This window comes from Canis aureus, chromosome 6 (genome assembly GCF_053574225.1).
Source record: "Canis aureus isolate CA01 chromosome 6, VMU_Caureus_v.1.0, whole genome shotgun sequence".
Taxonomy (NCBI): domain Eukaryota; kingdom Metazoa; phylum Chordata; class Mammalia; order Carnivora; family Canidae; genus Canis; species Canis aureus.
Window position 1 is genome coordinate 61,090,541 of NC_135616.1, and position 13,750 is coordinate 61,104,290.

Below are 13,750 nucleotides of genomic sequence, written 5' to 3' on the forward strand. Positions count from 1 at the left end.
CGTTCCTGACAAAGATCTGTTCCATTAGCTACTGCCCATCAATCTGAGAAAAGATATACCTCATTCCGAGTTTCATTAACAGATTGTTCAATCATGTATTTTGACCATTTGTTGAGCATATTGTGCTGACTTTCCTGAGCCTGATTCTGTCAGGGTTAGACCATCATTAGTCCTCAAGGCCATGGACTACTATCATAATTCAGATAGTGTCATGGAGGTGATCTATTTATAAACCATGTATTGTGAGTTCCATGGGCCAGGGTGCTCCTGATTGCCCAACAGCTTGAGTTTGGATGGGCTCACCCCTTGAAAATTCTGGCACCATCATTGACTTTACTGAAATTTCCTTAGTTCATGCTGAGGGTTGACCTTCCAACCATACATCCTGCTATTAAATATACCATTTCTACATTAAAAGTTTATGGTTAGGAGTAGCTACCCTGTTTGTCAGGGGTCTGCTTTACCCATCCCAGGATAGGTTGTTGAAATTGAAGTTAACTGGTGTATTTTTTGTTAGTGGCTCTGTATTTTGTAGGGCCTCATAGAGTGCCTAAGTGAACATTTCAATTGATTGGTATATGTTCTCAGACCATGGGAACTTCTCAGTCCAAAATACAGTTGGGTAAAATTTTGGGTCCTGCAGTGTTCAGTCCACATTGACTATGTTGTAAACTCTTGAGTATAGGCATTCTATATTTACAGTCCTCATTAACTGGTGCCAATATATTAAGAAGTCCTGACAGCATTTTTTCAAATAAGTAAAGGCTGACTCTTGAGTCTCTCCATCTAAGTTCCCTACTCTTCCTAGTTATTCCATAATTGTGTCTTAATATGATCCCTGTATGTGGTTTGTGCTATTTTCAAGATCCAAACAGTCCTATCAGTTTCTGAGCTGCTGCTTTTGTGATAGGAGTTGGTTTGCAGTCTGTTTATAATTGGATCTGGTATTTTTCCCCCTCAGAGGATCAACTTTAGCCTAGAAAATTTACTGTAGTCTGGGGTTCTAAGATGGTCATTATTTGGGTCAATTGAGTGTAAAGAACTTAACTGTATTGTGACCTTAGTCTATTCTTCCAAGTTATGACCATAAATATGTAATCAATATAGGAAATACTAATTTGTGTATATGTGGCATTTTTCATGAAAGTCCTGGATGTGGGGATCCCTGGGTGGCGCAGCGGTTTGGCGCCTGCCTTTGGCCCAGGGCGCGATCCTGGAGACCCGGGATCGAATCCCACATCGGGCTCCCTGTGCATGGAGCCTGCTTCTCCCTCTGCCTGTGTCTCTGCCTCTCTCTCTCTCTCTCTCTGTGACTATCATGAATAAATAAATTAAAAAAAAAAAAAGAAAGTCCTGGATGTCTTGTTTTAGATGGTTGTGGGCTATTACTGAGCTGTTAAGGTATCCTTGTGGTAACCCAGTAAATCAATATTTTCTGCCTTCCTATGTGAATGTAGTCATGAATTGGCTCTCTTCATCTGTTGGAATAGCAAAGAATATGTCAGATAAATCTATCACCAGGTAATCAGTTCCAGATCCAATGATGATATTGTTTATGTTAGCACCTGTATTCAGGAGTGCTCCCTCAATTTGAGGAGAATGCTTAGACTCTTATAAAGTACTATAAATCTCTATGACCCATCTGGCTTTTTAACAGGTCAGATTGAGTTAGTATATGGTGAAATAGTAGATGCAATAGTTTAGGACTTACTGAATGCTTCCCTTGATTTTTTTATATGTCTTATTACATCCATTCCAAGAATATTTTCTTGACCGGGATCTATAAGGTATTTAGCCTTAATGGTTGGTCTATTATCAATTCTTAGGAATCTACATACTCAGGCTTTTCTTCCCAATCCTTCAATTAGTCCCTTTTTATTGTTAAAGGGTTTTCTAAATTTGTAGGATATCTTTGTATCATGGTTACTTGAGCTCCAGCACCTAACAACATGCTGGCATATATAGTACTTTTGCTTAGAAAAGGGTTTTTTGTTGTTATGGCCAGTGTAACATACAGGTGATTGTCTCCAGCTTGGGCCAAGACACAGAGACTGCTGAGTCCCTTGGGGTGCGGGGAAAGGGGGCACTCACAGGGTTGGTTCTTCTTTGGCTTCCAGTGGCTTGTTTATTAATGGAATTAGGTTTTATAAAAGGGTTAGTATAGTATTTATAGTAAATGGGTTAGTGAGTCTCTAGGTGGGTTTATTTCCTGTAGTTCTGTTTCCTCCAAAGGGTTTGTTGTTTCCATCTTTTTGCCACTGTATATAGTTTTTGAAGTTTCTGCTGGGTTTCTTTTTTGATAGTTGTTTTAAAGGCTGATGGTCTAAATGGTTTAGGTTGCCAAAAGGGCCTTGTAGATTTATGTGTTCTATTTTGATTTGGTTTATTTACATTAGGTGGAAGCCTTTTTGTCTATATACATGAGCGTTCAAGCCATAACCTTTATCTTGATTTAATTTCTCAGCTGTTCTTATCGTCAATCAGTTTTCTTGTGTTTCTGGCACCTGCAAATACTGTAAATAATGCTGTTCTCTAATGTGGGGGTATGGGGTTTAGACCTTTAAAATTTTTCTGTTGCTTCCACACATATTAGTGAGGGTGTCTGTCCTCTATCATAAATCACATTTAATAGTCCTAATGTCATTATTATATTACTAAATTCCCCTGCTGTTTTCCATGAAGACTTCTTTAATTAAGTTTTTAATATTAATAACAGTAAAGTTAACATATAATATATTAGTTTCAGGTGTACAATATAATGATTCAACACATCTATACATTACTCAGTGCCCATCATGTTAAGTGTACCCTTAATCCCCTCTACCTATTTCACCCATGCCCCCCACCCACCTCCCCTCTGATATACTTTATTTTAAATGAGTATCCTTAGTTGAAGTATTTTTTACAAGAACATTTTTAAATTGACACATACTTCAGAATACACATGGTTCTAAAAGATATATATATATATATATATATATATATATATATATATATATAAAAAACATTCCATCCAAGAAAAATAGAATGCACATTTTCTTCAGATATACACAGAAGAATCCCCTGGCTAAATCACATAAAAAGAGACATCAAATATTACAAGTTTAAAAAGACTGAAATTATACCAAGTATATTTTCTAAACACGATTCAAAATTAAAGATCAACAATAAAACAAAGTTGGAAAATCTACAATATAAATATTATTTAATATGTAAATATTAACATACTAGTGCACAAACAATGGGTCCAATAAGACAAACATTATATGGTCTCATTCATTTGGGGAATATAAATAATAGTGAAAGGGAATAGAAGGGAAGGGAGAAGAAATGTGTAGGAAGTGTCAGAAAGGGAGACAGAACATGAAGACTCCTAACTCTGGGAAACGAACTAGGGGTGGTGGAAGGGGAGGAGGGCGGGGGGTGGGGGTGAATGGGTGATGGGCACTGAGGGGGGCACTTGATGGGATGAGCACTGGGTGTTGTTCTGTATGTTGGCAAATTGAATACCAATAAAAAATAAATTTATTATTAAAAAAAGAACTCAGACAGCAAATCAAAATATGTCTCAAAACAAAAGAGAAAGAAAACGCAATATTCTAAAGCCCATAGGATGCAGCAAAAGTGAAATTTATGCTATAAAGACTTTTATTTAGAAAAAAAGTTCAAATAAGCAATTTAACATTACAGCACAAAGAACTAGAAAAAGATGAACTTAGATGAAACTTAGTAGAGAAAGGAAATAACAAAGAAAAATAAGACCTAAAAACCAGAATAAACAATAGCATAACATTGAAAGTAAAGAGCAGTTTTTATAAAAAAAAATCACAGGATCCCTGGGTGGCTCAGCAGTTTAGCGCTTGCCTTCAGCTCAGAGCGTTGATCCTGGAGTCCTGGGATCAGGTCTCACGTCGGGCTCCCCGCATGGAGCCTGCATCTCTCTCTCTCTTTGTGTCTCTCGTAAATAGATAAAATCTTTAAAAAAAATTTAAAAAAATAAAAAAATAAAAAATGAAATTGGCAATGCTTAAACTACAGATTAAGAAAAAAAGAAGACTCAAAAACTAAAATGAAAAATAAAACAATGCAACAGATAACCACAGAAATACATTGATGTGATAACAGACTACCGTAAACAATAATGTACTAACAATTCAGATAACAGGAAAAAACTTCTAGGTAATTCATAAAAATACACAAGTTACTAACATTGAATCATGAATCTTAAATCCAGTAGATAGTAGTAGATCTTAAATCTAAGTAGATAATCTTCTTAGACCAATAACAAGAATGAAAGTTGAATTAGGAATAAAAAATCTCCTGGTATAGGAAAGCCTAAGACCACGTGGTTTCACTGATGAATTCTACCAAACATTAAAAAAAATTAATGATAATCTTTATCAAGATCTTACAAATAATGGAATAGATGAAACACATTCAGAATCATTCCATGAGGTGGGTAGTACCCCCACAACCAAAGCAGGATAAAGACAATGCAAGCGTACAGAAGCCAATATGTCCAATATAAATAAGTATTGCTACTTGAACTTTCTTTTGACATCCATTTGCATGATAAATACTTCTTCACTTCCTCACTTTCAATCTGCAGGTATCTTTAGGTCTAAAATGAGTTTCTTGTAGGCAGCATATAGGTGGTTCTCGTTTTCTTTTTACCCATTCTGACACCCCATGTCTTTTGATTAGAACATTTAGTCCATTTACATTCAAAGTAATATTGATAGACATGTACTCATTGGTATTTTATTACTTGTTTTGTTATTGTTTCTGGAGATTTTCCTCTGATCCTTTCTTCCTTTCTTGTCTTTGTTACTTTTGGTCTCTCCTTAATATTTCTTGCAGGGCTGATTTAGTGGTAACAAACTTTTTTAGTTTTTATTTGTCTGGGAAACTCTTTATCTCTCCTATTCGGAATGATAGCCTTGCTGGATAGAGTATTCTTGGCAGCAGATTTTCCCCATTCAGCACTTTGAATATATCATTCTACTCCATTCTGGGTTGCCCAGTTTCTGTTGAGAAATTTTCAGCTACCTTTATTGGTTAAGGTGAAATTAAGGATTTCTTTTATCTTGCTGCTTTTTAAGATTGTTTCTTTATCCAAAATAAAAAAAAAAGATTTTTTCTTTATCAGTATATTTTGCAAATTTAATCATAATATGTCTTGATGTTGGGCAGCTTTTGTTGATTTTTGATGAGAGTTCTCTGTGCCTCCAGGATCTGGATGTCTGTTTCCTTCCCCAGATCAGGGAAGTTTTCTGCTATCATTTCTTGAAATAATATCTTGACCCCTTTTCTCTCTCTTCTTCTGGGACTGCTATAATACAAATGTTATTGTGTTTGTGGAATCACTGAGTTGCCTAAGTCTATGCTCTCTTTTGTTCAGCTTCATTATTGTCCATTATTTCATCTTCTAGGTCACTAATTCATTCCTCTACTTTTGCTAGCCTGCTATTCATTGCATCAAGCCTGTTTCCAATCTCATTTATTGTAATCTTCATCTCTGATTCTTTTTTAACTCTTTCATTTCTTTTGTAAAAGTCTTATTGATATCTTCTATTCTTTTCTCAAGCCCAGTGACTATTCTTATGATCATGGCTTTAAATTCTCCATGAGGCGTGTTTTGCTTGGATCACTGGCTGTGGCCTTATCTGGTTCTTTTATTTGGGATAAATTCTTCTGGCTTCACATTTTGTCTAAGTCTCTGCCTGCTTCTCTATGTTAGGCTAGTTATGTCTCCTTCTTCCAAAAGTAATGGCTTTATGAAGAAGAGGTCATGTAGTGTCCAGGGCCTGGCACTTAGGAGAATATCTCTGGGGTGTGCTGCATTCACTCTGCTGCTGTGTTTTAGCTGCTCTGTCCTTCAGGCCAGTCATCTGTAGAGGCTCTCCTTGACTGTGTGGGAAGTGTTTGGTCCCTGCTTGAATGTGGCAAGTTTTAAATAGGTGTGCTCTGGTCTGCCTGTGAAATGAGACCTGACACCAACTCCACCAGAACTGAGGCCCTGAAGAACTCTCTGATCAGGAAACATGGTATGTGTAGGGGTTATGCTGGTCTTCTGGGGGTGGGGCCCACCACACTGGGACTGAGGCAAACTTGACTTGGAAGGCAAGGGCAATCATGCCAGTGTACAAGGGTGGGGTGTGGAGGTGCTTAGTAAGTTAAGCAGCCAGTGTCAGCTCTGTGCTGCCTCCAGCTAGTGGTTCTGTGTTTATGCTAAGAGTTGGGGAAGGGAAATGTCATCGGCCAGCTACCCTGTTCCTGGAGAGATGTCTCAGTGAATATTGCCTAATAGGGATGCTGCCTGAGGTGAGCAAATTATCTCCCCACTGGGTACCCCAGGGGTCCTCAGATTGCTATTTCCATACTGTCTGTCCCCCAGATTGTTTGCCTATCTTCTCTCAAGGAGCTGGTCATGCCCTCTGGGCTCTATCCCAGCCAAGCCTGGGATGTCTTTCTTAGTTTTTTTCTTATTATTTTTTTTTAAATCTTTTATTTTTATTTTTTACTTGTTTTTTTTTTTAATACAGAATATAACTCACTGGGTTGGGTGATCAGGCCAACATCTGGAGTTTACTTAATTTTAAGTTTTTTTCTGGCCTAAGCCTTCAGTAGTTTTCTCAGGAATCCTCAGAAATGAATATATAATCAATTCTACCCCTAAACCACATCTTAGGTAATTTTGGTAAGGTTAGTGAGTCATATTAATTACTGTCCTGTTTTTTACACCTGTGTTTAATTTTTAAAAAAATTTTTAAAAGGATTTTATTTATTTGAGAGAGAGAACATGAGCAGCGGGGAGTAGTAGAGGGAGAAGCAGATTCCCTGCTGAGTAAGGAACCCAATGTAGGACTTGATCTTAGGACCCTGGGATCGTAACCTGAGCTAATTGCAGACACTTAACTGATTGAGACACTCAGGTGTTTTAAATATATTTTATTGAAGAAGCTTGATGTTGGGGTACAAATGGTGTGGGCAATGAAGGTCAGGGTAGCCAGGTACTTATTAAAGGAAACATTTCAGTAGAAATCTGGCTGGGAGCAGTACAAATCATCTGTCCAATTCTAAGCCCTAATCTACACAAATGTGCATATTCACACTGAGGAAGAGCTGGAGAAAACTGGACTGCCCTTCGAGGGTCATGGCAGGCAGAATGGCTGATGTAGCCTCTAATGAGACATCTGGGAGCTTTCATTGCTGAATTCCAGAATTCAACAGAAAGCCAGCCAAATGTAGACTGAATGTCACTTGCTGACATTCTGATGCCTCTGAAATATTGTTAGAGGTTGACTTCCACTGCCCAAGGAGGTGATACAGGTGGTTCGGGACCAACTGATGCTCCACAGGCCTTGGGGCTCTGACTTCCCAAGGCTGGCTGACAGGTGCCTACCCTGGTATGTCATGGTAGGTCAAGGTAGCTAGGGACCTGAAAGAAGGCAAATGTCAGAAGGGTACAGGTGTCAAGAGCAGGCTCTTGAGGATCCATGACATCTGTTTAAATCTATGCCTTAATCTACACATATATGTATATTCTCCCTACAGGCAAATCTGGAGGAATCTGAACTGCCTTGCTAGGGCACTGCTAAGCAGGCTGGTCAGGATATCTTTCATAAGAGATACCTGAGAGCACTGATTACTGGTTTTGGGGAGGAAATTTTTTTCTCTACCCTTCAATGTTCTTGATGTAAGAGTAATTGACATGAGATAGATTAACAGGAGAAACCTTGAACCTTTATTATGTGTATACAGAGGCCCAATAATGAAATTAAGCCTCAAATGACCAAGTCATGCAACTTTTTAAATGTTTTATACAAAGAAATATAAAATCTGTGAGTAATTGACAGGACAAATAAAACTTATGTTCTGGAGCTTAATTAGTAAATAATTCTAAATTACTAATTTACTACTTTAGCCCAAATGTTAAAGTAAAAAGATTTGATTATATAACCTTTTTGACTCTGAATTCCTTGGCTCTGATGATTAGGGTGTCTCTACCTGATACAGGGAGGGCACTTCTCACATGGAAGATTTATTTCTTACTGTCTGTAGATAAAGGAGTGTCAGAGTCTTCTTCATATAGTAACCAGTTCTCAGTAACTTTAATTCAAAATAACCAATATGCAAAAGGAGCACATTTGTGGGGGCAGCCTGCTTTTATCCCCTATGGTTCCCTCCTCTGAAACTTCCCTGGAAGTTTTGCATACTAAAATTGGTTCTTGTTGAACTAGGTCAGTTCAATTAAACTCATTTCAGAAGGCAGTGTACAGGTGTTTTCCCCAAGTTAGGCCTATAGTTCAAATAATCAGTAGTAAGTAATCTTATTAAATAAGAGACATTTCATTGGAAACAAAGCAGTGGTTAATGATTGGAGCATATTATAAACCAGGGTAGCCAGTTGAGAAGATTTCCAGATGTCAGGATCAAAGACTCGGGGTTCAATCTCATGACTCTGAGATGGTGAACTGAGCTGAAATCAAGAGTTGGACACTTAACCAACTTGGCCACCCAGTTGCCCCCCTCTGCCTATTTTTCAATCACTTTTTTTTGTGTTGAGTTGCATGAGTACTTTATATATTTTTTATATTAATCCTTTATTGGATATATAACCTGCAAATATCTTCTCCTATCCAGTAGGTTGCCGTTTCATTTTGTTGGTTTCTTTCACTGCAAAAAACGCTTTTAACTTTTGTGTAGTCCCAATAGTTTATTTTTGCTTTCATTTCCCTTACCTAAGAAGACATATCTACAAAAATGTTGCCAAGGCTAATGTGCAAGCAATTTCTGTGTATTTGTATCCTTCAATTTTATAGAATTCATTTATTCTAATAGTTTTTTGGTGGAATCTTTAGGGTTTCTTTCATGTCATCTGCAAATAGTGACAGTTTTACTTCTTACAAATTTCAATGCCTTTTAATTCTTTTGTTGGGGCTAGGACATCTAATACTATGTTGAATAATAATGGTGAGAGTAGATATCCTTGTGTTGCTCCTGATTTTTAGAGGAAAAGCTCTTGGTCTTTTGTCATTGAGTATGATGTTAGCTGTGGGTTTTTTAAAAATGGCTTTTATTACATTGAGGTGTGTTTCTTTTAAGTCCATTTTGAGAGTTTTTTTTATCATGAATGGATGTTGAATTTTGTCAGATGCTTTTTCCTGCATCTATTGAGATGATCATATGATTTTTATTCTTGACTGATTTGCAAATATTGAATCATCCTTGCATCCCCAAGTAAACCCCACTTAATCACAGTGAATGATTCTTCTAATGCTTTATTGAATGTGGTTTGCTAATATTTTGTTGAGGATTTTTGTGTCTATGCTCATCAGGGATATTGATCAGTAGTTTTCTTTTTTTGTATAGTCTCTTTATCTGGTTTTGTTATCAGACTAATGCTGGCCTTGTAGAATGAATTTGGAAACTTTTCTTTCCTTTTCTATGGTTTTGAATACTCTGAGAAGAATAGGTATTAACTTTTCTTTAAATGTTCGGTAGAATTCTCTGTGAAGCCATCTGATCCTGGACTTTGATAGTGATAGTTTTTTGATTACTGATTCAATTTTGTTACTAGTAATTGGTCTGCTCAAATTTTCTGTTTCTTCCTGATTTAGTTTTGGAAGACTGTATGTTTCCAGGAATTTATCCTGTTCTTCTAGGTTGTCCAACATGTTGACATATATCCAGTTCTAGGTTGTCCAACTTGTTGACATGTAATTTTTTGTAGTAGTCTTTTATAATCCTTTGTATTTCTGTGATTTTGGTTATTACTACTCTTTCATTTCCAATTTAATTTTTTTTCCTTTTCTTGAAGAGTCTAGTTTATCAATTTTATATTTTCAAAGAACCAGCTATTGTTATCATTCATCTTTCTAAAATTGTTTTTCTAGTCTCTATTTCATTTATTTTTGCTCAGATCTTTATATTTCCTTCCTCCTATTAATCTTGGGATTTGTTTGTTATTTTTCTAGCACGTTTAGGTATAGAGTTACATTGTTTATTTGGGATTTTTCTTGTTTCTTGAGGTAGGACTGTACAGTTATAAACTGCTCTTAAAATTGCTTTTGCTATGTCCGAAAGATTTTGGACTGTTGTGTTTTCATTTTCATTTATCTCCAAGTATTATTTTAGTTTCCTCTGATTTTTTTCATTGACCCATTGATTGTTTAGTTACATATTGGTTAGCCTTCACATGCCGTGTTTTTTTATTTTTGTGATTGATCTCTAGTTTCATATTATGGTGGTCAGCAAAGATGTATGATAGGATTTCAATCTTCTTAAATTTATTAAGAATTGTTTTGCTGCCTAATATGTGATCTATCCTCAAGGATATTCCATATGCACTTGAAAAGAATGTGCATTCTGTTGTATTTGGATGAGATATTCTATATATCTCTTAAGTCAATCTGGTCTAATGTGTCAAAGACACTGTTTCCTTCTTGATTTTTGCCTAAACAGTCTGTCCATTGATATAAGTGGGATGTTAAAGCCCCTAGTGTTATTGTATTACTACCAATTTCTCCCTTTAGGTACTTAAACATAAAGTAAGTATTAAAGTATTTAGGTATTCCAATGTTGGGTGCATATTTATAATTATTATACTTTCTTATTGTATTGATCCCTTATCATTATGTAATGTCCTTCTTTGTCCCTTGTTAAAGTCTTTGTTTTACAGTCTATCTTGTCTGGTATAGTTGCTACCTGGCTTTTTCTCCCTTTGCTTTCATTTGCAAGAAATATCTTTTTCCATCATTTTACTTTTGGTATGTATGTCTTAGGTCTGAGGTGAGTCTCTTGTAGGCATCAGATAGGTGACTCTTGTTTTTCCCCCTTCCACCACCCTATGTCTTTTGATTTGAGCATTTAGATCATTTACATGTAAAGTCATTATTGATAGTATGTACTTATTGCTATTGTGTTGTTTTCTGTTTTGTAGATCTTTATTCCTTTCTTTATTGCTCTTGTGATTAATTAGTTTCTGTAGTGTTACATTTGGATTTCTCATTTTTTTAATGTATCAATTATAGATTTGGGGTTTGTGGTTACTGTGAGGTTTATATATAACATCTTAAGTTCATAGTAGTCTCTATTAAATTGATGGCCACTTAAGTTTGAACATGTTCTAAAAAGAACATTTTTTACTCCACTTCCATGTTTTATGTATATGTTGTCATGTTTTACTCTTTTTACTCATAATTTTCTTCTAATGATGGCTTTTCCTTCCTTACCTCAAGAACTCCTTCAATTTTTACTTGCCTGGGAAACTATTTATCCAATTCTAAATGGTAATACTGCTAAGTATTTTTGGTTGCAGATTTTTCTTTCAGCTCTTTGAATATACCATGCCACTCCATTCTCACCTACAAAGTCTCTCCTAAAAACAATCAGCTGATAGTCTTATGAGGTTTCCATTGTACATAACTTCTTGCTTCTTACTGTTTTTAAAATTCTCTATCTTTAACCTTTGACTTTTTTAACTAGGCAAAGAACTTTAACTTTGTTTCAAACTTTATTCCCAGGCTCCTTCAGCTTATTAGCTGCAAAGAATGAATTATGCATAAGTAAAAACTGCAGAGTTGCAGTGCCCAAAGGGCTTGCACTTAAAAATATTAGAGATCTAGATTGCAACAGATACATGAACAAAATTTAAAAAGTGGTCATAATGTAAAACAGCAGCTCCCAGTAACATCTTCAGGTTTTATCTTCTTCAGAAGTTGACTCAATTTGGTTTGCTTCATTCATGGAAGCTTCATCAAAATTCTCCACAAGATCTGGAGCTTTATCATCATCATCCTCTCTGGTAGCAAGTGATGCTTTTCCATTCACAGATTGTTTGGACAGAGCTTCAGCCAGACTGTTAAAGGAATCAGACTGTCTCTACCAAGTTGATTTAAGATACTGGGTAGCTGTCAGCTGCTTTGTCTCAGCACAGCCTATAATGGTGAAAGTGTTTGCTGCCAGGGATGCCTGACCTTTAGGGTTGTTAAAGTGGATCACTGTTCCCTGGTTTGTGAACACATTCACTTTTTCAATACCAGAGATAGTTTGTCCCCAACTTCTTTAAGAAGAACTGAAGTTCTCTATCATCTGCTGTAGCCATTCTATGAACTACCTTCTTTCAGTGAGCAGTTCCTTTCCCACCAACGTGCATGTGTGGCAAGTTTTTCTTGGTTCATGATAGTTTCTTCCATCTTGTTGGAGTGGAAATGGGGCCCCATGGGGGACTAGGATTGGTGCTCAAGGGGTCTTGGGTAGACCAGCTGAGATTAGGTGCACACATGGGGACACAAGATGGCCTAACCTTTGACATTTTAATTATTATGTGTCTTGGTGTGGCCCTCACTTGAGGTCATCTTGTTTGGAACTCTCTATTCTTCCTGAACCTGGATGTGTTTCCTTCCTCAAATTGGGGAAGTTTTTAGCTATTATTTCTTCAAATACATTTTCTGCTTTTTTTCTCTCTTATCCTTCTCGAACCTTTATAATGCAAATGTTTGTTCACTTGATGTTGACTAAGTTGATGTTGATTTTTGATTTCCCTCTAGAATATTTTTATTTCAGTTATTGTATTCAACTCTGATTGGTTCCTTTTATGTTTTCCATCTTTTTGTTGAAGCTCTTACTCAGTTCTTCCATTCTTTTCTCCAGTGAACATCTTTATGATCATTACTTTAAATGCCTTGTCAGCTTGTTGCTTATCTCTGTTTAGTTTCATTTCTGAGATTTTGTCTTGTTCTTTCATTTGGAGCACATTCCTCTATCTCTTCATTTTGCTTGACTTTCTTTGCTTTTATGAATTAGATAGAATTAGTTCCTTCTCTTAAACTTGAGAAAATGGTCTTGTGTAAGATCAACCTCTATGTAGACTGTGTGTAGTCACCCAGTGACTTTGGCTTGTTGACTAGAACTACAGCTGGTGTGTGGGTCCTGGGGAAGGCCATTCTGGGGCTTCCCTGGGGGATGGCTAGAGCTGAAGTGGGCATGGGCTTGGTAGTCTTGAGGTTCTCTTTGAAGAGAGTGCCCTAGTGGGGCAGCTAGAACAGAGGCAGGCATAAGGTGGGAAGTCTCAGAATGCTGTGCACCATGGGTGCCTTACAAGCCATCTGGAGCCAAAGTGGTATGTGGTCCTGGAGTGTTCTGGCATGCTTTGCATCTATGTCACCCTGGTGCAGTGGCTGGAGCTGTAGTAAACGCTGACCAGGGATCCGTTGGTGTGTACTATGGTGGGGCCACTTTACTGAGATAACTGGGGCTGACATGGGCTAGGGGATCCAGGCTCAAGGAGGTAGTAGGCCAGCCAGGGCATCTGGACCCTGCTCCCATCCTTGCTGTCAAGGCAGAAGGGGAACATAAACTGGTGCTTGGCAGCCCCTCCAACCCAGCAAGAGTTCCAGCATCTCCTCCACCATTTGGTGGGGTCTTAGGACAGTTCCTTCATATTCTAGTTGCTCTTTTAAAGCACTTCTTTTTTTTCCTGTGTCCCAGGGTACTTTAGGCTGATGTGGCAGGCAAGGTATGGCTCCCAGAACGCTGCTCACACCTGTGCTATCAAGGTGGAGGAGGAACATAAAATGTGGTACTTATTAGCAGCTCTGACCCGCAGTACCAGCACAACTCTCTTTTCATTTAGCAAAGTTCTAGCACTAGGTCTGTTATATTTTATTTGCTCTTCTACATCACAGCTTTTTATCAGTACTCCAGGGCATCTAAGGCTCATATGTGGTAGGGGCCCAGGGCTCAC

At 37.3% G+C, this 13,750-nt stretch overlaps 1 pseudogene; it reads right to left on the reverse strand.

Moving 5' to 3' along the window:
* Positions 1-10,394: 10,394 nt before the first annotated feature.
* LOC144316219 (transcription factor BTF3 pseudogene) lies at positions 10,395-13,546 on the reverse strand (annotated as a pseudogene).
* Positions 13,547-13,750: the final 204 nt, after the last annotated feature.